The 14,619-nt window shown below is 41.0% G+C and overlaps 1 protein-coding gene across 2 annotated transcripts in view; it reads right to left on the reverse strand.

The window, feature by feature from the left end:
* ghra (growth hormone receptor a) overlaps nucleotides 1-13,861 on the reverse strand; it is a 35,728-nt gene extending 21,867 nt beyond the window's left edge. Inside the window, exon 1 of one of the 2 annotated variants that reach the window (XM_074637639.1) lies at nucleotides 13,516-13,861. The gene's annotated coding sequence lies outside the window, so the exon portion shown is untranslated. Of the gene's footprint in view, nucleotides 1-10,319; nucleotides 10,634-13,515 lie in introns of those variants that run through there. The other variant, XM_074637640.1, reaches the window with a different exon arrangement.
* Nucleotides 13,862-14,619: the final 758 nt, after the last annotated feature.

The following is a 14,619-nucleotide window of genomic DNA, read 5'->3' on the forward strand; positions in this document are numbered from 1 at the left end:
GATGATTAAACCTTTTATCATTGTGCCTGCCAGGCCTAATCTTTTAAAACATTACTCTAGTCCACGTTACACAACACTTTATATGTTTATGAACAGTGATTAATAACACTTGCATAAAAGTAGCATTACCACATGTAGTAATATTAAACCTGCGTTGGTTTTTATGGCCACTTTGGGGCAGCAGAGACAAGCTGCAAACACAACACTGACACATTATCACCTTTTAAATTGATTTTGGGGAAATTGTTAGCAAACAGTTTTTCTTATCTACACGTCCAGGACAAATGGAGCAACGTTATTATTCATTCGGAGTCCTGAACACCTGAGTCCAATATCCACTGTTTCATTAGCTCTGTTTTCGTCTTCACTGCTTCCTGAGAGGAAATATGTGACTGTTAAGCTGCTAAATGCTCCACCATGTTCTCCTAAAGCCCAGACACACCAAACCGACATCAAAGAACTAACGGCAATAAAGGCCAACTGTTACGTCGCCTCACGCCGCATGTGTCTTGGCCAAAAAGTTGCACTCAAACACACCGCAAAGACTACAGCCGACAGACAAATACCACGTACGTTCTGCGCCTGCGTGAGATGAAATAACTCCACACCAGCAGGTGGCGGTAGTCTGTATTTGTCATTCAAAAAGGGACACCGGAAAACCGAGGTCTTCATTTCGGATGGCCATGTCGTTGGCTTGCTTTTCTCACTTCCGTTTCTCTTCTCGTGCACTGATTTGCTTAAGTTGAACAGCCAATCAGAGTGATTTCTCTCACCGACGGGCTCTGCCGCCGATTCAACATGCTGAACCTGCCGAAAAGGGCATGGTCAGACTAGAGCCAACGATGCAGGACACACCACAAAAATGATGGGCGTGAGACGCTCACTGGCGGCCCGAAGTTGTCCAGCGGCCGACTGACGGACCGGCAGAGCCTTAACTTTGTTTGTCTGCCAATTGGTGCTGAGCAGGTGGTGTATACTGCTGCTGCGTCCGGAAACAAGGTGGATGAGAACGGTGAGAGTGAACCAAAACAATACAGTTGCGGGCCGTATAATCAAAACAATGAGAAACACTACGATGCTCCATAGAGCTGAGGGAAACTACTAGAGTCATGGGATAATCATTTGTGTCATCACATTTACACATAGTCATTTGATCCACTGTTAATATGAAAATACGGATATAGAGGCTTTAAGCTTTAAGATCAATTCCACATTAACAAGCCGCGAGACATTTATACATAAATGTGCCATTCAAATAAAGTTTGACATTTTGTGACGGATGATCACATGCTGTGAGAATCTAGAAAGACTTCTTTGTACGACAGCAACATTTGCACTGAGCTGAACTCCCCCTCTAAAACTAGGCTTGAATTTCCCAATAAAACCTTTAACACAGAAATGCGGTCACTGCCTCTCTCATCCAGGCCATCTACCTTTTACTAAAATAAGATATTTTTAAAGTATATGGCCTGTTGATATAGAAAAACGGTGACAACTTGTCCTGGTCAATAAGTTGGTGTTGGCGGACAAGTTCTCAAGTAAAGTCCAACCTCTAAATATAGGACAAACCTTCTGTCCGCACCCTTGGCTATTTACAGCTGTGTCTCCACAACTTCGCCCGGCAGCCAGTAAACCCATACGTGGAGGCTGTGTTTCTCCGGGCAACGCTGGCAGTATTTTCCCCAGTTCTGGTGTATTCGGATGACAGAGAATCTCAAAGCCAAATAAATACAGTGAGATATACTATATACAGCATATCAAATTCTTCTGTACGTTTTTTTTACAGGAAAAACGGTTTGCCATGCCTACAAATAGCAAGACAAAAGATCATTTCACATTTTTATTTTCATATATAGAGTGACGACTTCTGAGCAACAATGTGAGCACCTCATTTTCAAGACTGACAAGCTTACATCGCGAGACCTGGTGGCAAAAAAATAATAATGCATGAGCCAAGTTCACAAGTGCTCGTATAACAGCACATATCAAAACACCGGCACCTTTTTACAGTAAGAACTGGGGGTGTAAGAAAATAGCGATTCACATGAGTATCACGATATTATGTTGTGCGATACTGTATTGATTCTCCAAAACACTGTACTGATATTTAATTAACTTCTTAAAAATCCTGCCGTCGGCCTGGCCGCTATTCAATCTTTCGTAGGTTGTATAGTGAAGTTACTGGCATCATATGAAAGTAAAAAACCTAAGGAATCCATTGCTACCAACCATGTCATACTAGCTTGTCGTGGAGGGGGCTAAAGACTGCTCCAAAGTTATGCTAAATTTGGGGAGGAAGAACTGGCATGGCGGTTTTCAAAGGGGTCCCTTGACCTCTGACCTCAAGATATGTGAATAAAAATGGGTTCTATGGGTACCCATGAAGAAAATGGCAATATATCGCCTTGCTTACAGTATTGCAATATATTGTACGTGTGAGTATACTCACAATGTAGCAATATACATTTTACCGATGTAACAAATTTCCCAGTCAGTGCATCAACATCAATAGAAAAGTTCAGTCACAAGTGTCAGGGTTTATGAAGTGAAGTGAAGGTGGTCAGGTGGGCTGATTGCAGATTATGTCCAGGTGAGAAGAGAGAAAGAGAGCGAGGACAAGAGGGGGGAGGGAAACAAGCAACCAGACAAAAATCGAACACACCAAGCACATGAAAATCATACTAAGAGGCAGAAAAAAATAATAAAAAACACACTCACACCAGGCAGGCAGGTGCCACAGAGGAGGGACCGTGAAAATAAGTGTGTCAGTGTGTATGCATTCCAAGCCTGTTTTCATTCCCGGGGCACCAAATACCATCGCCTTGTAACGCCCCTCGTCGTGTGATACCGATGCACAAAGCACTCTTTAGCGTTTGTATGAGACGCACCGGGCATTCAAGTAAGTACAATGTAAATCCATCTTGTTTGAATTCACAACATTAACCACGTGTTTACTGCGACCGTAGTGGAGTGTCATAAGTTTGACATGCTGGACTTCCCAGTGAGTTAGAACGTGAAGGGGTTTTTGACAAAGCGTCAGTATGTGTGAGAACCCGTATGAATTCCAAGTGTCAGAGGCCATACGAGGCCAACTTATACAATGCAAGAATTCATGGCAGTAGGCTCGTCTGGCCTGACTAAAATGCTCCATTTACAATCAATTATTGCTCATTTTATGCATTTGACATTTTTCCCATAGTTTGTCTTCAGATTCATCGTTATTAAAAATGTCTAAAATTTCATCTAAAGCTAAAGAACTCATTATCACGGTAAACTTAACAACCCTCTGGTGAGCTCTTTAAAACCAGCTTTCTTTATGACTTTGAGGGTTTAAGTTCTTTGCTCCTCTTTTCTTTTTGCAGATTGTCTTTTCTTTCAAAGTTTAATCAGTCGAGTAACCAAAGTGCTATAACAGAGAGCCAAACAGTCCCTCCACTCCAACATGTGGCCTCATGTTAATCCTAACATCACTCTCCCCCCACTCTCTCATGTGAAAGCGTCTGTGAAAGCCCTGGCAGGCCTGGCGCTTCATCTCCATCTCGTGCTCGTTTCTCCCCCATTCCTCTCCTTCTCTCAGCCAATTACAGGCTCTTAGACTCGCGAGAAGGCCGTCTCAGCCAATCAGAAAAGAGGGAGGCTCAGCCCAGGCCTCCTGGGGTCCTTTGGTAAACATGTAAGGCCTCAGTGGTCAACCTTCCTCCCACTACCTCTTCCCTAAAACGCACACACACACACACACACACACATGCATGAAACATGAGCACACCACACATACTAACATGCACACGCACGCACGTAAACACACACACACACACACACACACACACGCACATCTTGACTTGCACCCCACTGCCAGCACCATGCCTCTCCCATGCTTCCTCAAATCTCTATTGATCATGTTGAAAAAAGGAGCTGTCAAGAGAGGGAGGAGGAGGTTAGGAGTAGATGTGGTGGTGGTGCGAGGGTGAAGCCAAAGAAAATGAAAGGTTAGGGGGTGAGAGGTCACTTTATCTCTGTGTTAATCCCTTCTATAGCTGCAGAAGAAAAGCACACACAGTGATGTTGCAAGTTTAGTTTGAGGTTCCTCCAAATAAAAAGCAGAAAGACAGCATTCACCGTCTCTCTCTGCACAGCTAGGACACTACTCGTCTTAGAGACGAAATTTAACTTATTAGGGCCCGAGCACGAAAGTGCCAGGGGCCTAACGGTGCAAGAAAACCAATTGCTTTTTGGAAAGATTATTATTATTCTGCTGCGGAGTCACATTTTTAAGGGGCTTGGGATGCACGAAAACTCACCAAAATTGGCACACGCTTCAGAAGTGGCGAAAACTGCTTAGTTCTGCAGTGATTGGGCACAGGCGTGGCTACTGGGCTCCATAGCACCCCCAAACGCAAGCCAGGTTGGAAAAAAGTTCCTTTAATGTTCATGAAATTTGATGAGATCATTATTCTCATCTATAAGAACATATCAACATTTTTTGATTTTTTTTCAGCTTACAGGAAGTCAGACATTTTGGATTTTGTGTGTTGATTTTAATTTTACAAACCCATGTTTAAGGACTTTAGGATGCACAAAAACTCACAAAACTTTGCACCCATGTTTTTCGTAATTATTTCAAGTCAATGTTGTAATTGGGCTTGGGTGTGGCACATCGGCTCTAAAGCGCCCCTAATTACTTTTAGCCTTCGAACGCATTTTTGACGCCATTGGTATACTCGAAGACTTATAAAAACTTGGTGCATATGTCAAAATCTGTGAACATTCTGAGAATATAAAGTGATTGGGTTTGCACGTGTTTAGCGGGCATCCAAATTGCGGAGGAATAGTCGATTCCTCAAACGATGATGTCATAGATCATGTGACAATTAGCCATTTTTGGCACTTTACAGGTATGGAACTTTTCAAAACTCCTCCTAGAGGATTCAATAGATCAATCTCAAATTTTGTAGAATTGCAGAATCTCAAGATCGTCATGATGGTAAATTGCAAAGCTTTTTGTGTCATCGTGGGGCGGGGTTGCCGTGGCGAGGCGGGCAATTTGCATGTTTCGCCATGACACAGGAAGCTGTTGTAACTGGACTTTACATTGTCCAATCTGATCCAAATTTCACAAGCTGGATAAGAGTCCAAGCCTGAAGACATCTACATGCCCGTATTGAGTTCTAGTCATAGCGACACCCAATGAGAATGATCTACACATGATGTACAACAACACAGTGTATAATTAGTGTGTGTGTTCTCTAGCGCCACATAGTGGACACAGGAAATGGTACAAAATTTGCAATAAAGAAAGAAAATGTTTCTCTTTTATGTCTAAAAATAATTAACAGCTTAACTTGCATTTTTTAATTTGTTATCGGTCTGAGAACCACTGTGGGAGGAGATCAACTCTAAATGACATGGACAAAAATCCAGGACACATTTCTTCAAAGTAAAATTTCAGTGCTGAAGTACAGAAACGTTTGGATACTCTTGTTTTGCAGTACTGTCAGAGCTTAAATACATGATGAATGCATTAGGAGCACAGCTGGGTATCACAGCTTTCGACTATATTTGGAGACGTTGCAGATTTTCATGGTTCCAGAAGTCAAAACCAATTGCCCCTCGGGGACAAATAAAGGTCTTGACCTTGAACTTCAACTTGAACAAAAGAGTTGTCTTACTATTATGAAATAACATACAGTCAGTCCATGCATTTTTTCTGTGTTTTGGATCCCTTAAAATAAATGATGCAGTGCCTGGATGCACTTATAAGATACTTATTGTACTAGTCCAGTATTTCAGAAATTGTTATGATCATCTATGATAACATGAATTCAGAAATTTCTCAGTGGCCTTAAAGGTACACATACGTTTTTTACCACTAGCAATGTTTTTACAAGTGAATCCCCATTTTTTTGTATCGTGCTCAAGCACAGACATTCAAACACGCAGGCGATGCAACACACAGTCCTGCTATCTTCGGGAAGCGTGGCAATCATGGATGTATAAAGAGAACTGGATATAGCTTTGACTTCAAAGTATAAAATTACCCGGTACACTTCCGCAGCCATTGGGCCTATAGAGCAAGCACAGTAGCGTTTCCTTTAACTCCGCCTCCCAGCCCTCGGCCCAGCCTCGGTCTGGGTCTCATTCACATGAATGGAGGAAGGGAAATAACTCTGGATTCGGCTATTAGTGCATTTTACAACTTTTAGGACCTAATGATTTAAATAAGATCTATTTAATTGTTTGTACTTGGAAGTTGATTCACCTCAAAAAAAAAAATTATCCGCTGATTTACAGACATCTCTTTCCCAACGTAAGTCTATAGGCCCAATGGCGTCACGTGACCAACACAGAAGTTGTAATTCCATCGTTTGGCAGCTATATAAGATTTGCTTCAAAGCCCGGTGCACTTCCTGGGGGCTTGGTAGCAATGTGCCAACAATGGCAGTGTAGAAGAAGACTGCTAGCACGTAAACATGGATATACACAATGCACGATTTAAAATATTTTTTTTAAAACGGCTCTGCAAATGTTTTTTGAGAAAGACTAAATACATTCAACATGTGTGTTAGACCTCAAGGATGCATGCATTTTGGTGAGACACAGTGAATGTAAATTCCCCCATGGCTATTGACTTAACATCCTGAAAAACTTGAAAAGCAAAATGGTAATTATCATCTGGAGTGTGTGGATGTCTACCTTTAAGAGGGAAGGAGGCATGAAAACACTGACGTACATTCATTAACATGATTCTACAAATACATACATCCGTGCACAGACATAAATGCACAAGGAAATACGAGGTCGCCCTTAAATGGGGTTATGAGCAAATGCTGCGATGGACCCTCTCTCCACGCTCACAGCCCTCAACGAGTTGTCGACCTCAATCTGTGAGAGACACTCGTGTGAATCAGGTGCACACACACTCTTGTTAAGATGGAAGGGGTGTTTGTCGGTTGCATAGGGTTAGGTTAATGAACATTTTAGCCTTTACTCTCTCTTTCTTTTTTTCTTTCTTTGTCTCTGTCTACATTCCAGTAATATCAGACAGCCATGGTTGCTGACTGAGTGGAGTCGTGTGCTTCAGTCCAGAGGAAATGAAGTGCATAAGGCCGACAGAGAGTGCTGGCAGACGTATCACTGAAGGTAAAAAACAACATGGACAAAGCTCCTCAGAGGGAGTTACACACTCAAAAAAGATTCTAACAAAGACATTGCATTGGCCTCTAGTAACGGCTCCTATATGCACTGTGCGATATTGGGCTGTCCAAGATGAAAGGTCACAATCCCCGAGAGAAGCGTTGTGAAATGTGTGGTCATCAATTCAGAACGATAGTCCCACGTTGCACTGAGAGACACATCAACCAACCGTTGGCTGATTTAAAACGTTGGCAACCAACCTGTGTCAAATATTTAGGATTTAGATTCTCTCAATGTTACTGCTGCTACAAGTAAACAAAAAGCAACCAAAGGGAATACAGCATTAAACGACACTGAATACACTGGGCAATGATTATTTTTTAGTTAAAGGTGCTATTGATAACATGATTAACATTCAACCACTAGATTTCGCATTCTCCCTCCCCCGTTCCATTGCATTTACTTCACAACAAGTCGTTGCCAGGATCTTACCGTCAATTTCAGCCATTTATCTGTTTTTTCCACACGAACTGACAACCCAGAGATACCACATGATACCAACGTTGTTATACTTTTGGCTCAAAAGCCTTGTTAGAAGTGGCAAGCAAACCTCAGATATCTTCCACAGAGATAAACAAATCATTCATTTTGGACCCGCCAAAAGTTTTAAAATGATTAATTCACAATCATAATAACTTTTTTCAGGTAAAGCTATACTTTTATTTGTAACCTTTCTAAAAGCTATGTGAATGTATTATTTGTTTTAAATATTTGTCTACATAAAAATTCTATCAATACGACCTTTAAGTTTTTTTGTTTGGCTGAATTTTAGATGGATGACAAGCTGATGACGTGTCTCCCCTTGCATATATATATGTTTGGGGTTTTTTTTACATCGTAGAACTAGGCTTCATCGAACAGACTGACAAAATTGATTTCATTCTGTGTGACTCATGACTCAAGATTTTATTAGACCCGTCTCGTACAATGCGACATGCAATAAACCTGCAAGGTCACTGGTGTTGCACAGTGTACCTTAAAACAAGGAACCCCTGCAGGCTCACTCATAAGTCATGTCTTGTAAGACTGTAAGCTAAATGTATTAAATGGAAATATAAAACACGGGTGCATTGCAAAGAAAGTGCACACTAAAGACAAGTTAGCAGGCTGCTTGGTCATCTATGAGTTCTATTTTTTTTTAAAAAGAAGTAATTTCTGTGAATCTAAAAAGGTTTAGGTGATATGTGTGGAGGGAAAACGTTGTCTGCACTTGAAAATGTAATAGAAGTTTTTGAACCGAATACCTGCTGCTTATACTGAGAAACTCTTTATATTCTTACATTATATTTCTAATGATTTTTCAGTTAGTCGGGGCCTCTGGAGTGAGGCTTAGGCTGTAAATACAGCCACTGATCTACGCCTTTGGGTTTCAGAAATATCATACAGCATGATATGCAAGAAGCCTTCAGAGGTTTTAGGGACTCCTCAGGTCTTTGAATGCATTAATGTGAATGTAATGCCTCCCATTAGTGCAAACTAATCTTTCGCTCACTCACTAGCAACTCTTCATTATGTCTTTTATTCCTTGCTTAAGCCTCCATCTTTCATTCATTTATCTTTCACTTCAAATGCCCTCATACTCCAAGCTCCAAGTGCCTCACTGCTGCATGGACTAATTGAGGGCGAAAGAAGAATTAAAGAAAGATGTTAATCAATTTAGTATGACCTTGTTAATTACTTTGGAACCAGTCACTGAATTACTTGTCAAGCGTTTAACAAAATCTATTCAGGGTCTGATTTCTCAAGGACAGCCAGACAAAAATTCACAATTCAGCCAAAGGCAATCTAAAGGCAACGTACAATCATAAAGCAGTGTGATGCCACAAGGCATTTTTAAGAGCTGGAAACCTGCAGAGAGGAACAAGCACTTTGGGTAAAATGGGCTAATGATAGCTATAGCCGGGTGGCGTAGCCAGCCAGCATTGCATTCCCACAGGAAAAACATGCAAATAATATACAGAAAATCTTTCCAAGAAGACTTCATGTCCAGCCATTGTGCTTGAACCGCTCCCTCTTCTGGAGTGACATGTCAGTTGGTGAAGGCGCTCAAAAATGGCCACATAAAAAAAGCTGAGAGCCATGATAAAGTTAAACCCTTGGAGGCAGCCCGAGGCACTCTGATCATTTTGATTTTCCAAATTGGGTTAAAAAGAATATATTATTGCGGAATTGAGTTTGAAATCACTTAAAAGCAACTTTGTGTAATAAAATGCCAACTGATAAAACATGAGACAAATGTAAATTAAAACTTCAGGGTATGTGTCATTTAACTTATGAAGAATGCTTTCCTTCGGGTCGCCACGCATGAGACTTTTTTTTTAGCTTTCACTAAACGATCTCTCCTATTCTTTAACAGCCTGCAGCAAAAAGCCTCTTCTTTCCCCAGTGTGTTGCCTATATCTTTCTAAGAGTTAAATGTCATGTGACTGTCCTTGTGGTCTCTCAATGAACATGTCGTAGAGATGTCTGAACAGGCGAAACTGCTCGGCCAGTCTTCCCTTGATGGCGTCCATGTTGAAATTCATAGGTGCACGTCAGAGCGCCACGACAACTTGTGGAGCCTTCGCGCACCACGCGAAAGCCGTGATGATGTAATTTTCTGGCACGAGCACCTCGCGCCGGCTTCACTAAGGCGAGCATAAACCTAGCTTTACTCTCCCCCACAGAAACACTGCTCCTGAACTGCCTGAAACGCCTCACTTGAAGTCCTGCCTTTTCTTCCGTAACGTGGTGATGTCACCAAGTAACACAGAGAGCATTTCACACAGAGGGTGAAAATAGGTCTGCAGCACAGCCAGTATGAAAAATGAAGTGTTTTTTGAACATTAAAGCTTGTAAACATGTTCTAGCAGAAACCCCAAATACAATTATGAACCTGATTATACTTCAGGGCTATGAAAACCACTACACATTGTTTCTCAAATATTGTGGCAGAAATAATTATACTTCATCATCGGCATCATTATTTCAAAATAATCCTGTTTGTGAGTACAGATACACAACGTTCTCCAAGGTCCACTGTCTCAATAATTACACAAGAATCATGCAAATAGATTTTTTCTGCCCTCGACTTTCCCCTTCACCACTAACCTCTTCCTTTAAAATAAACAAACTGAAAGTAAACATACCACAGACTTCAACATGAGGCTGCATGTTAGACCAGACACTGGCGAGGAAGAGTCCACGCACAGACAAGAGGCCGGGCAGAGCTCATCCAGCTGCTTCTAATAGGCCTTCAACTCTCGCACGTATTTCCATCGATTCATTAACCTGTGGCGAGAGTGTGTGTGTTTGTAGAGAGGGGTATACACGCAGACACAGCGTGCATTTTTAACCTGTGTGTGCACGTGTGTCTGCGTGCTCTTTCAGGCATTCAGATCTATGGCTCTAATGTCTCCTGCTCTTATTTCATAAGAGAGAGTGGAAAACTCAGAGTCAGCACACTGGCATGAAGAGAGCCTGCGCTGGAAGCAGATCAGGACACACATCTGCAAAACCCTGCTATGCTCTGTGTGTATGTGTGTGTGTGTGTGTGTGTGTAAGGGGGGCTCGGAGGCCAGTGAAAGAAAGAGTGGGTGTTTGTTTGCATTTGCGTGCAGGCTTGTATGTATAAAACCAAGTGTGTGTATCGGAGCAAGAACAAGAAAGGCAAAGAGTGCAAAGCGAGACAGCAGAAACAGAGAGAGTGTGTTTCTGCACAGATCTGAAAATGGATCTTTGTGGAAAATATCTGCTTTGCAGCATTCCACGCTGCGTGTGTGCACGCATGGGCATGCAACGGTTTGTCTAAGATATTAAAACTAATAGCTGTCAAGTCAAATTTTGCCCCTAAATCTAACTTTTCCATCTTTTGCTGCAGGATTTTGTTTTTAATGTATGGTGCACATTCAGTGCTTACGTTAGTTCACTGTAAAAGAATAAAGAAAAGTCTTGTAGTTCTGAAGTATAATAGCGTCTAATTTGCACTAAATCCTGCTGTTTCTCCCTCTACTGTATGCCACACACACAAATCCTGACAACCATGCACAACACTGAAGACAAAGTGAGCAGGGATGTGTGTAAAATTTAATGGTTTTCAGAGTGCTGTTGAGCTGTCAGAACATAACAGCAGTACTTAATGCCGTATGTGGGAGTGTAGCGAACACCGAGACAGAAACTGATGGAACTAACGTCTCTTAAAACTCCTCGCCTCGTCTATTAAAACATCTCGTACCTGGTGGATGCTATAATGGCTGCCATTAACCCTGTCCCTCATTATGCCTTTTCTCTACATTAGTACCGTTGCAACAATGAATCCCATTAAATAGGCCTCAGATATATTTAGTGGCTATTATCAAACCGTGCGGTCTTAAAGAAAAAAGAGTTTGTGATACAAAATATCAGCGTCAGAGGTTCACCTGTGGTCAGTACAACAGTCACTGATGAAGAGCAAAGACTGAGAGGAGAAGCTGACATGAGAAGCTTTAAAAACTGATAAATACTCAGTGAGCAGTGAGAAGAAATGCAACACATGACTAGAAAACAAACAAACATACAACCTGTCAAACTATCATTTGCACTAAATTAATTTAGTTCATAAGTAGGGATAGAAATGATTGAAAATAATTAATATCGCGATATCATGTTTTGTGATACCGTATCGATTCTCAAAAAATTAGAGATTAAGTCAATCAATATTTTAATTGCTTTGCAAAGATATGCACCCTCTCAGTGTGCGTGCCCTCTCATAGTAGTGCTGTGATGTAGGATGTTACAGGGACTGTGAGAAATACAAATGCAGATCCCTCTGTTCTGACTGCATATAAAAGTCAACTTTTTAAATCTGATTTTATGCATACGGTGTGTCTCTATACTATGACAGTTTTCCTAAAATTTGATATATCGCAATATATCGCCTGACTTACAGTATCGCAATATATCACAATATATTGAATTATAACCCCTGTATCATGATACGTATCGTATCGCCAGATTCTTGCCGATACACAGCCCTATTCTGTAGTGTGGAAACAATTAGTGTGGCACTGAATGATTCAACATTTTTAGTATATTTCTAATTGTTTAAGTTATTTAACAGGTAAGAATCCAAACTGGTTCCAAGTCCTCCAAAATAAAAGAAAAAAACTGAAATTTGTTGCTTTACTAAGTTTCATATTAACGTAAATTGAATTCCTTTGGGTTTTGGACAGTTGATGAGACTATATAAGCAGTTTAAAGTAGGGATGCACCGACAACGATACCAGCTCGGATATCGGACCGATACTGACTCAAATAGCTGGATCGGGTATTGGTGACAATGGGGCCGATCTATTAAATTCAGTTCTATGTATATATTCTACTGTGATTTTAATTCCTGTTTAAGTTTTGACCGATATGTTGCTGCATTAAAACGGTTTACACTTAAAATTGTAATTTCTAATATTTTTTTTTTAACAAGTTATTGATGTACGATTTTATTATTTTAATAATAAATAATTCAGTGAATTTATATCTATGTATTTATTTGTCACATTGTGTGACAAAGTTAGGAAAGCAATGTTTTTTTAAGTCAAGCCTGATGTTGACTAACACATAAAGGAATGATCCCAGTCACTTCCACACAGTGAGGCATACAGCTGATTAATTAAACACTGGTATCAGATCGATATTCGGTATCTGGTATCGGTATATCAGGACTGAAAAAGTCGGATCGGTGCATCCCTAGTTTAAAGGCATCATGAATCTGGCAACTTCTCATACATATTAATAAGATTAATAGATCTCTAAGGTTGCACACTCCTCCTGTCATGCATCTACAGTAGCCCTATAGGCGAATCATGGAGTGATTATGGTGCCAAACTGATTTCCCTCTGTGCATAGATCAATACATCAGGCATGTGCCAACAACTAAGAAATTATATTTCAGGGTTCAGCTGTACACTTCATCATTTCAATGAGCCAGCATTTCTGACCTCAATTCAGTCAGATGTTTTTGTTTTCCCCCTCAGGATGTGACATTTATCAGTATGCTGTTTAAAGGCTTCCAACCATGGCTGTCAGTCACTTCGTGAGCAGTTGCAGAGAAATTTTCCTCAAGTTTTAGCCTTTAATTAACCACATAAACTCGGGATATTAAATGAGTATGATTGGCCGAGACAATTTTGCAATGAAAAGCCTGAAATGTATAAAAAAAACAAAAAACAAAAAACATGTAGGGCTACTGCAATTCCAGCAAAGTTTTCCCGACTCATGCGTAAAAGACTCCTGGAGTTTTGGAAAATATGGATGAACACTTTAAAGAAAAAGACGCACTGCAACGCTTTGAAAACACATTTACGCACTTACTTATGTCGAAGTCTCGAGCTGGAAAAACTGCAAAGACTTTTCAGAAGTTGGTCATCTGATGGCCAGCGTGAGAAAGTACCGACACAGGCAACGAAAAGTCCTGCTTCTTCTCCACTTCAGCCTGCTGGCTCGGCCCAGCAAGATCTCTCCGATCCGGACTCTCACATCACCCAGTCAGTCATTCAACAATCTGAGTCTGTGTCCTTTTTCCTGGTGAAGATTTGTGTCTGATCTGCTGCTCAGTTCATCTTCTAGTCCTCTTTCAGGGCTACACGCGCTACGTAGCTCAGACAGAGCCAGTGTGTGTGTGTGTGTGTGTGTGTGTGTGTGTGTGTGTGTGAGTGTTTCAAATGGCGGTGAAGCGCCCTCATCCGCCAACAATCCAATCTGCTCCATTATGACCACAGAGAGGACAGCCAGCACAGAGGAAGACTGCCGGGACAAACTTCCAAAATAAAACCTTCCAGGAAGCTTTTTTGGTAAAGTTTTTAACATTTTATTAGACTATTTGTTATTGGAGAGAACCATGTGCCAATAATATAACACAATCTAGTTTAGGACATATTTTAATTTTACAACCAATGAGTTTGATGCTGATGTTCTTGGCACTTATGCCTTTATACTTTCTATTTTGGTTTTTTTCAGGACATAAACGCAGAAAAACATCACGAGGGGTCTCTGCCTGCATGGACTTAAAGCTGCAGTGGGTAGAAATGCAATTTTTTTTTTTTTTAAATGGTCACTATATCCTGATAGTAGTGCATGAGACAGGTAATCTGAACAAAATCATGTGCCTCTCCTCCGATCAAACGGTCAAACTAGGCGGCGCTGATCAAATATGAATCAATATTCTGTTACTGTAATGCCTATTTCTCGCCTCAAATGTTTTCAGAAATACCTTGTAGTGTACTGTTTAGCTGTAAAATGAGAAAGTTTGTAACCCGTTAGCCATGTTGAGACCAGTTGAGGAAATACCAAGCACCGCCCACCAGCCAGAGAACAGCCAATAGGAACGCTCTCTCTCTCTCTGAAATGACCTGTGATTGGCCAAAGTCTCCCGTTACGGGCTAGATTTACTAAAGCCTGAAAACAGAGCCATGAGGA

The sequence above is a fragment of the Sebastes fasciatus genome, chromosome 6 (genome assembly GCF_043250625.1).
Source record: "Sebastes fasciatus isolate fSebFas1 chromosome 6, fSebFas1.pri, whole genome shotgun sequence".
Lineage (NCBI taxonomy): Eukaryota > Metazoa > Chordata > Actinopteri > Perciformes > Sebastidae > Sebastes > Sebastes fasciatus.